Consider the following 11001-nt stretch of genomic DNA (forward strand, 5'->3'; position numbering starts at 1 on the left):
CCCCGGTAACCACTCACAACATTCTAACAACTGCAAAGTGAAACAGAAACTTTTAGCAACGACATAGTAACATTCTGGCTACCACTAACACCATTTTAACAACATTAAAAAGTGTTACTTTTAAAAGTATTCCATTACAATATTGTGTTACTACCTAAAAAGTAACTAATTACATTACTTAGTTACTTTTTATGGAAAGTAATGTGTTACGTTACTTTTGTGTTACTTTTTAAATCTGGGCAGGGCTTGCCTGTTTGTAAAAGCTCTTTCACAACAAAAGCTTTAGGCTGAAGGAAAAGTAAATTCACATCTGTACAGTAAAATGCAGAAGAAGATCGTTCAAAACTCTTTAGCAATTAAAAAAAAAAAAAAAAGAACAAGAAGAACAAATGTTTGTTTATCTTGAGTAATTTTTTTGTTTATGGTTGAATTGGATATTCAAAGGTCAGCAGCAAAGACACTGGTTAATAAAACAGGATTAAATACATAGATATTTGTATTATTTAACATATTTAACAATTAAGGTTTGCGTCATATCCTGAGTTGCATTTCACTGTTTGTATTCATTTTAAAGAATATTGAGTTTTTTGTCAGTCAGATGAATTAACGCATATTCACATTTATTCTAGAACTAAAGTAATACCTTAGCCTACTCCAGATTTTTCTCAACATGGGCACAGGTGAGCCTTTAATCAGTAAATTTGAAAAAAGTAACTGGTTACACATTTTCTTGTAAATTAAAAAGAAATGCTTTACTTTACTAGTTACTTGAAAAAAGTAATCTGATAAGTAACTTGCGTTACTTGTAATGCATTACCCCCAACACTTAAAACAATGTACAAAACTTTCGCAACCACATAGCAACACCGTCAACCACTCAGAACACTGTAACACACTCAAAGCGATGTGGAAAAATGCAACACCATAGAAAACACCCTAGTAACAACTCAGAACATTCAAGCAATATTAAAGCTATGTGGAAAAATGTATTAACCACATAGCAATGCCTTGTTAACTACCCAGAACATTCGAACAACCTAAAAGCAATGTAGAAAACTTTAGCAACCAAAAAGCAATATCCTGGTGATAACCACTCAGAACATTCTAGTAACCTCAAAGCGATGTGGAAAGCTTTAGCAACCACTTAGTAACACCCTAGCAACCACTCACAACATTCTAACAACCTCAAAGTGATGTGGGAAACTTTTGCAACCACATAGCAACACCCTGGCCACCTCTCACACCATTCTAACAACCTCAAAGCAATGTAGAAAACTGTAGCAACTACATAGCAACACCCTAGTAACCACCCAGAACATTCTACCAACCTCAAAGTAATGTGAAAAAATTACGCAATGCCCTGGTAAACACTCACAACATTCTAGCAACCTCAAAGCGATGTGGAAAACTTTAGCAACCTGTTAGCAATGCCATGGTAATCGTTTAGAACATTCGATCAACCTCAAAGCAACATAGAAAACTTTTTCAAACAAACAGCAACACCAATATAGCAACAACATATAATGGCAGGGGAAATAATATAATGGCAGGGGAAACACTGCATGGTAACCGCTCAGAACATTTTAGCAACCTCAAAGCAACATGGAACACATTGTGGTAACCACTCACAACAGTCTATATGGAGCCCTGAACATGACATACAAAAAAAAAAAAAAAAAAAAAATAATAATAATAATAAATTGTGGGCACGATTTATTAATTTGTTCCCTCGATTTAAGTAAATTGTGCGCTCAATATAATAATTTGTGCCCTTGTTCTAGGTAAATTGTGGGCATGAAATAATAATTACTTGTACTTCCTGTCCGTGTACACATTATCATAAACAAGAGAAAACTTTAGCAACCACATAGCAACACCTTGGTAACCACTCACAACATTCGAACAGCCTCAAAGGTACGTGGAAAACATTAGCAACCACACAGCAACACCCTAGCAACCACTCACAACATTGTTACAACCCCAAAGCGATGTGGAATATTTTAGCAACCACTTAGCAACACCCTAGTAACCACTCACTACATTCTAGCAACCTCAAAGCGATGTGGAAAACTTTAGCAACCACATAGCAACACCCTGGTAACTACTCAGAGCGTTCTAGCAAACCTCAAAGCAATGTGGAAAATTTTAACATAGCAACACCCTAGCAACCACTCACAACATTCTAACAACCTCAAAGCTGCATGGAAAACATTAGCAGCATGTGGCAAGCTCTAGCAACCACATAGCAACACCTTGACAACCACTCACTACATTCAACGAAATGTTGAAAATTTTTGCAACCATACAGCAACACCCTAGCAACCATTTACAACATTCTAACAACATCAAAGCTACATGGGAAACATTAGCAGTGACATAGCAACACCCGGTAACCGCTCACAACAATTTAGCAACCTCAAAGTGATGTGGAAAGCTTTAGCACAGGGGTGCCCAAACTCTGTCCTGGAGGGCCAGTGTCCTGCAGAGTTTAGCTTCAACTTGCCTCAACACACCTGCTGAGAAGTTTCTAGTTTGCCTAGTAAGAGCTTGATTAGCTGGATCAGGTGTTTCTAATTTGGGTCAGAGCTACACTCTGGAGGACACCGGCCCTCAGAGACTGAGTTTGGACACCCCTGCTTTAGCAACTACATAGCAACACCCTGGCAACCACTCACTACATTCTAAAAACCTAAAAGAAATGTGGAAAATTTTAGCAACCACAAAGCAATGCCTTGGCAACCACTCACAACATTCTAACAACCTCAAAGCGATGTAGATAAATTGCATATAAAAATCCAGATGTACTTTACTTCATAATATTTTTTGAAAATAAATAATGTCAAATGAATAAATGAAATGAAATAAAATATCACCTTTGAAGGAATGCACTTGTAGATATAATACATGTGGACCTGTTGCTTATAAGTGGAGCAGTGAACACACACACGCGCGCACACATTACTGTCACCAACAACCTGTAATCCCGGCAGTCTCTGCCCAGCTGAGTCAGCGGGAAAAGCAAAGGATTCCGAGAGAGAAACAGACTGTTCTGGAGGCGAAGTGGTGGAAAGATTTGTCGGCCAAACCCAGAGGAAGGTGTATGGTAATGCTGGAGAAGGAAAGAATGCAAAATATGTGCGTGAGAACACAGGGGTGACCTGAGACCTGCAGGAATTATGGGAAAAAAACATATCCCACCGACCCACAGGAAACACTCACACCCTCCGTCTCACACACACACACGGTCCGTTAGAGCCAGACACGCAGAGGTCACGCTCACACATATTCTCACACACCCTCAATATGACACACACCGAACACGTCTGACACACAACACGCCCTCATCCAGATGGACGCGCAGACCTGCTCATATAACGTGGCAGCTTCACACACGGATACAATATTCTGTTATATGCGGTAAATTACTGGCGAAAACCAGACAAACGGATGAATCACACAAATACTGGCCAAAACTTGTCAAGGTCATTTTTCACCCACAAATCAGACAGTAAGGAATTATTCTGTATAAACAATAATTAAGGCTATTTTAAGGATCATTACTATTTTCTGCATTATGACATGATAATAATTAAACACATTACACCACAAATTCTAATGACTAATTATTTTAATTAGTTCTATAAATCACTTATTACCATAATACAAAAATAAAATAAATAATAAAGTATTTCCACATCGCAGTGGAATGTGTTGTGTTGGTTTTAACTTACAATAATTTGTAAAATAATAAAATACTACTACTACTAATAATAATAATAATGTTACAACACTAACAATCTAACAATAAATTATTAGATTTTTTTCACTTAAGAATTTATGAAAATATGAAGAAAACAATGACACAGATGCAAAATAATAAAATAATAATAATAATAATAATAATATGGTTATTATACTAATAACCTAACAAGTTATTCAATTTTTTCACTTGATAAGAATTTATGAAAATATGAAAAAAAAATGACACAATTATTATTATTATTATTAATCATTATTATCATTATTATTATTGTTATTAAGTATACAGATATGATGTATTACAGTAATGACAATTTGATTCTTTTCACAGTACATATAAATGCGAAGAAAATGTCAAATAAATAATAATAATAATAATAATTAATAATAATGTTATTACACTAATAATCTAACAATAAATTATTAGATTTCTTTTACTTGACAAGAATTTATGAAAATATGAAGAAAACAATGATACAGATGCATAATATAATAATAATGATTATAATAATTATAACGCTATTATAATAATCATCTAACAATGTGTTCTTCGATTTCTTTCTTTTGATAAGAATTTATGACAATATTAAGAAAACACTGACACAAATGTAAAATAATAATAATAATAATAATAATAATAATAATGCTTTAATATTCACTTAATTTTGACATTATTTTCACTGTTTTTTAATTATTAAAACTATGATGTTAAGAAAATATAGTTGTCATTACTATAATACATCATGTCTGAATGCTTAAATACACTATTTTTAAAAACATTTTTATACACATTTAAGTATTCAGACATGATGTATTACAGTAATGACAAGTAGATATGTTTAGATACGGTTATAATAATTTTTAAAAATATAGGGAAAATAATGCCATACATAAACACGTAAGCAAATAATAATAATAATAATAATAATAATAATAATAGAAATAGACATATTTTTAAATGTGTTATATACTTGTATTATTATTATTATTATTATTTAATTAGGACATTTTCACTATTTTTTTTTTTAATTATTAAAACCATAATGTTAAGCAAATCTAATTGTCGTTACTATAATACATCATGTCTGAATGCTTAAATACATTATTTTTTAAAAACATACACATTTAAGTAAGCATTTAAATGACAATTAGACTTTTTTTTAACATTATGGTTATAATAATTTTTGAAAATAGAGGAAAAATAATGCCATAAACATAAGTAAATAATAATAATAAAATAATAATAATAATAATAATTAGTATTATTATTATTATTGTTACTGTTATTATTATGCTTAATTTACATAACAGTAAACATAATTTTTCTCTCTCTTTTTTTTTTTTTTTTTTTTTTTACCTTTGATGTTGAATTGAAATATGACCTGGGCATTTGTTCATGACACTAAAACACACATAACTTTTCCGTAACATGGGTAACATCCAGCCCCAAAATATTCACTAGAAGGCCACTAATACCGCAGCGTAAAGACTGAATCCAGGTCATTTTGCTGTGCAGTGAATAACCACAGCTCCATCACACACACAACACACACACTTACTTTTCAGCACAGCAAACCACAACGACACTGACGAGCCGCAGCCAGACCCACAATGTAAAACAACGAGCATTAAGTGCTCCCTCTCTCTTTCGCCGACACCACAAACAAATTACTTCTGACATACATTCCCCCTTTCCAATCCGTGAAGACGCACAGGCCCACGACGATAAAACTCTCCAAAGACAAATGCCCTTTCTGAAGATGTATGTGGCTGAAATGGGCTGAATCGCCTCAACATTCCCAGACAAACATTCTCATGTCGGCCGCTGGCTGTAAAGCCAAAGGAATTGTTTGAAATGGGGGAGAGTCTCAAGGTGCGCCAGGAACCGCTAACAGGTGCAGCGTTTGGGATTGTTTGTGTTTGTTTGGGAATGTTGGGGAAAAGACGGCTTGTGGCCTCTTCTGAACCTGCCTGCGCTAGGTTGCGCACTCTTCTCGCCCGTTTGTTGTGAACTTTTCCAATCTATTCTGGACGAGTGACATTTATGCATTTAAATACTTTAGTTTGCCAAGGAAAACCCACTGAGGACATATTAACATTTCCAAGCATAAGTCCACCCAGGGGTGAAGGTGTTTGGCAGAGGTCGAGCGTAATGCGTTTTATCCAACTGGAACAACACTTTTATCAGCCAATCATATTTCAGGAACCTGGTCGCACTCAAGCCAGCCAATCAGATTACCGTTCAGATCAAGGGGGGGCGTTTCCGATTGCGTTTAATCGAAGGAGGCTAGTATGGAGTGTTTTTGTTATTTACGTATTTATTTACAGAGACGTTTACGTTAGCAATTAGCAATTTCTGAGCTATTGTTTTGGAATCAGAATTTTTTTTTTTTTTTAAAGCTTTTAATATAAAGTCCCTTGACTTATTTTGACGGATTCATCTATGCATGTTTGTCCGTTTTTTTTCTATTATAGATAATCAAATAGGATTTTCCTGAATTTTAACACTGAAGGCCTAAGGTAAGGTAACAAAAAGATAAAAATAAACTAAAAAAATAGATAAAACAAATAATAATGCGATTAAAACAAATAAATGATTTAAATAAACAAAAAACAGTTTATCGTTGAGTAAAACAAACAAACAAATAAATATATACATTTTGTAAAAACTAAATATTTTCCAGATAAGTTTAGACTTGTATAATAACATTTTGGCTTTCATAATATTATTTTCTCAAAGTATAATTTTAGGATTGCGTCAGATAAAACTGACCCTGCTGAATAAGTTCAAACCTGCAAGTTACAAACAAGTTTTATAATCTGTTAAAAGAAAATGAGACTACAGGCTCCACTTTAATGGACTGCCTTTGTCAGAGTGTTCATCACACAAACCAAGACAGGACAGGATTTCTGGAAGAATTCTCTCTCTTGGCACGAGTCTGGAATAATCCCCAGCCCACGGCGCTCTGTCATCCGCTTATTACTGAATCAATCAAGCGCTTTAACCAGCAGCTCATCAGGAACGTTCAGGCTTGTTCAGTCTGGATGAACTCAGGTCAGTCTAGATAGAACGAGAGAGTGTAGATGCTCAGTGACACCTAGTGGGCGCTCTGACAACAGCAAGGACATGCTGCATTACATATTCTCATTATTAAAGGGGAACTACTTGGGTCAAAGGTCATATTGATTAATATTGTAACCCAGTCAGGATTTTCTGAAGCTTAACTCAGCTAAATTAAATGCATGAGGTCAGAAACATATTAAAATAAATTATTAAAATAAATTAGGTCTGGTAATTTAGTACTGTTAATTTATACCAATTTGTATACTTTTTAAGCACAAAAGCTTATGTAGCACAGGCTCTGGGATGCGCATCCACGATGCTACGAATTAGTGATGGGTCGTTCTTGAACGATTCATTCATTTTGAACAAATCTTTAATGTGACTCGGGAAGAACGAGTCATCTCGGGGAGTGATTTGTTCAGTTGCGCATGCGCAACATCCTATTAGGTTCTGTACTGGAATTAGTTCACCTGTTTCGAGTCTTAGGGTTTTTCGAGTCGTTCGTTCATCTTATGGGGCTGTCACATGATGAACAAAGGACTCAAACCCGAAAACTTGTCAGATAAGAGGTGAGGTGAGCTAATCATAGACTGAAGACCCAGGCAAAATGATTTTTTTTTTCATTTTTTTATAGCATTATAGTTTTGTGTTGTTTGTAGTGTGAATAAAGATTATTTCATTTTGCTGAATGAGACTCAAAGGTCCGAGTCGGTAAAATGATCCAAACTTCTCATCACTACTACGAATCATGTCCAAGTTCATCGTCTGTGTACTCCAGCTCAAAAAGGTAGAGAATGGTGAAAAACTCCATCTTATTTTGTCCTACAACTTTAGAATCGTCCGACATCGTTGTACCGTTTTGTTTGTAAACAGCGTTTGATTTACTTGCACTTTCTTAGTCTTTGCGCGTTCGCTTTGTAAACACTGGGTCTGTAGGTACGCGTAACCTTTCGACGTGTTTCAATAGTAAGTTGCATCGTGGACACGCATCCCAGAGTTTGTGCTACACAAGCTTTTGTGCTTAAAAAGTATACAAATTTTGATTTTCCTAAAAAATGACCAATCGTTTTGCTAGAAAAGACCCTTCTTCCTCGGCTGGGATCGTTTAGAGCCCTTTGAAGCTGCATTTAAACTACATTTTGGACGTTTAAAATCGGGGCACCAATGAAGTCCATTATATGGAGGAAAAAAAAAAACATAATTTCTTCACGACTGAAGACAGAAAGACATGAACATCTTGGATGACAAGGGGGTGAGTAAATTATTTGTGAATTGTTGTTCTGGAAGTGAAGTTCTCCTTTAAGGCCTTTAACGCACTTGCCCGCCCCAGACTCATGTGGGTCATCTGACATTTCATACAGTTGACTGATGACAAAAATGAGGCAACAACTCACTGCATGATGGAGCCAAGAGAACATAGTTAGTCCCTAAAATTCAAGATATGGGGCAAAAATGCCTTTGAGTTTTTGTCTCATATTTACATCATATAGTGCAGCAATATCACACAAGCAATAGGCTAAGTGCAATATCACACAAGTGCAAATGTGATAATGATCTTATACAACAGTTTAGTAAGAAAGAAGATAATGTTGGGTTTACAGCTGTCAATTTAACACTTTAACTTAATTAATTAGTTATGATAAAACGCGATTAAAATATTTTAACGCAGTTAACGCACTGGCCCCGCCCCCAGACCTGCACGTCATCTTATTATTAAGCTATATTTTATATAGCTGACTGGTGACAAATATGATTCAGGGCAACAACAGGGTGTTGAACAAACTGGTGAACCAATGATTAAAAGGCTTATTCATAAAGTGAGCCATTGACTTCATTCCTGAATGAATCAGCTGTTTGAACGAATCGCCACCTGCTGATTTATTAGTATTGATTCATAAAAATAATAAAAAACATTAAAATAATAAGAATAAAAATATAAACATTTATTTACGTTAGGCTGTTGCAGACTAAATGTTTATGTGTAATAAATTCTATTTTTAATCAAATAAAATAAATTTTATTAAACAAATTTCTTGCTAAAGCTACTTTTTCTAATGTCTGTTTGATGCTTTACACAATGACTTGAAATTATCTTTTGGGAGTAATTTCACAGCCAAATTTGATGTGCGACTAATTAGATTAATTAATTGAAATATCGTAATTAATTAAATTAAAAATTGTAATGGGCTGACAGCCCTAGTTGTGTTATTTTAGACATAATGTTGTCTGTTTTGCTCAATTTTGCCAATTAAAATATAAAGACAAAGCAGAACTGTTCGTCTTTGAGCAACACACAGCGGCATTTTATTTCTTAAAGCACATTTTGAACGAATTGTGTGAACCATTTGGCACGCTAATTTGAAGTGGCGCTGTCGACCGATCGGTGTATGACATCAAAATACAGCGAGAGTAATAAAAAAAAGCATAAGGAACCGTCTGCTCTCTATAGCTCTTGCTGAAGCTACTTGTTGTAATGTCTGTTTGATGCTTTACACAACAATGACTTTAAATGATCTTCTGGGAGTAATTTCTCAGCCAAATTTGATGTCTGATTAATTTGCAATTAATTGGATCAATTAATCGCCACATCATGTAAGTAATTAGATTACAAATTTAATTGCTTACCAGCCCTAAAATAAACACATTAAAAAACAGATTACAGTAAAATAAAAAAAAATAATAATTAAAATAGATTATTATGAATGATTAAAAATGATTATTTGAAGCTTAACTCAGGTAAATTAAATGCATGAGGTCAAAAACATACACTATACATTTAAAAAATAGATTCAAATAAAATAAAAAGTTAAATAAAATTACATTTAAATTGAATTTAAAAAATAAATTATTACAATAAAATAAATCAATTAAAATAAAATAAAATAAAGTTAGAATAAATTTAAAAATGTTTAAACTAAATTAAATTTAAATTAAGTAACTAAATTTAGAATATTCAAAATATTCTCCAGATATTTTAGACATAACTCTAACATTATTTTTTCATAAAATAAGTATTTTCACTTTTTATTTTTTTTCTCCCACTAAAACCATATAAGTGAAATATAATAAAAATTTACCAAAATAAAACATAAAAAGTACATATTTTATTTCAGCTAGTTGCCAACATTTCTCTAGCACGAAAATATGAAAATAACATAAAAAAAAACAATAAAATAATAAACTGACAAATGCAACAAAATTATTAAAACATTTACTAAAATTCTAATTAAAACAAAAAAATAGAAAAATAAACAAATAATAAACAAACATAATAATAATAATATAACACTGACAAAATGCAACAAAACAGAAAATAGAAAAATAAATAATAAATAGTTTTGTTTTTAGTTTTGTTATTTATTATTTGAAATATAATAAACAAACCAAAATGTGTGTGTGTGTGTGTGTGTGTGTGTGTGTGTCTATAGATAGTTACCAGGGCAATATTTCTCCAGCACTAAAATAACTAAATCAAGCAAACAAACATAAAAAAAAAAAATTGAAAAATTGAAAAATGCAACAAAATGACTAAAACTTTTACTAAAATACAAATTAAAACAGAAAATAGAAAATAAGTAAGAAATAAATCATTTGGTGGTCCATGGCATCTGAAAGATAGAAAATGCCTGCTCTACATATCAGGGTTATTATTGTTAACTAAAACCATAAAAAATATTTTTATTACTTGAAATGCAAGTACCAATAATTTAAATTAAACAAAAAGGCAACATTTTTAAGTACTAAATAACTAAATAAACAATAAATAAATATAAAAAAAACAACAACATTATAAAGTAACAAACAACAAAATTACTGAAACTTTTACTAAAATTCAAATTAAAACAAAAAATGGAAAAATAAATAATAATCTAATTCAAAATACTAAAACAGTAATAGTATATCAACAATACTAAAATGTCATTGCTTTGCATACTCTATGGAACAGCTTGAGGCAGCCCATTAAACAAACTTAACCAAGTTCTTGCATAAATTGCATTACTGTGAAACAAACTTCTGCATTCACACATCTGTGACTTTAAAACTGACGTATTATTATTTAGGTAGCTACTAAAATGTCAACAGCTTATTCAACTTCAACTAACCTGTTCAGGAAGATTCTCTTCAGACCTTCCCTCTGCCATGACCTCAGTTGACCTGAAAGACAAAAACTGAGCAAA

This window comes from Labeo rohita, chromosome 14 (assembly GCF_022985175.1).
Source record: "Labeo rohita strain BAU-BD-2019 chromosome 14, IGBB_LRoh.1.0, whole genome shotgun sequence".
In the NCBI taxonomy this organism is placed as follows: Eukaryota; Metazoa; Chordata; class Actinopteri; order Cypriniformes; family Cyprinidae; genus Labeo; species Labeo rohita.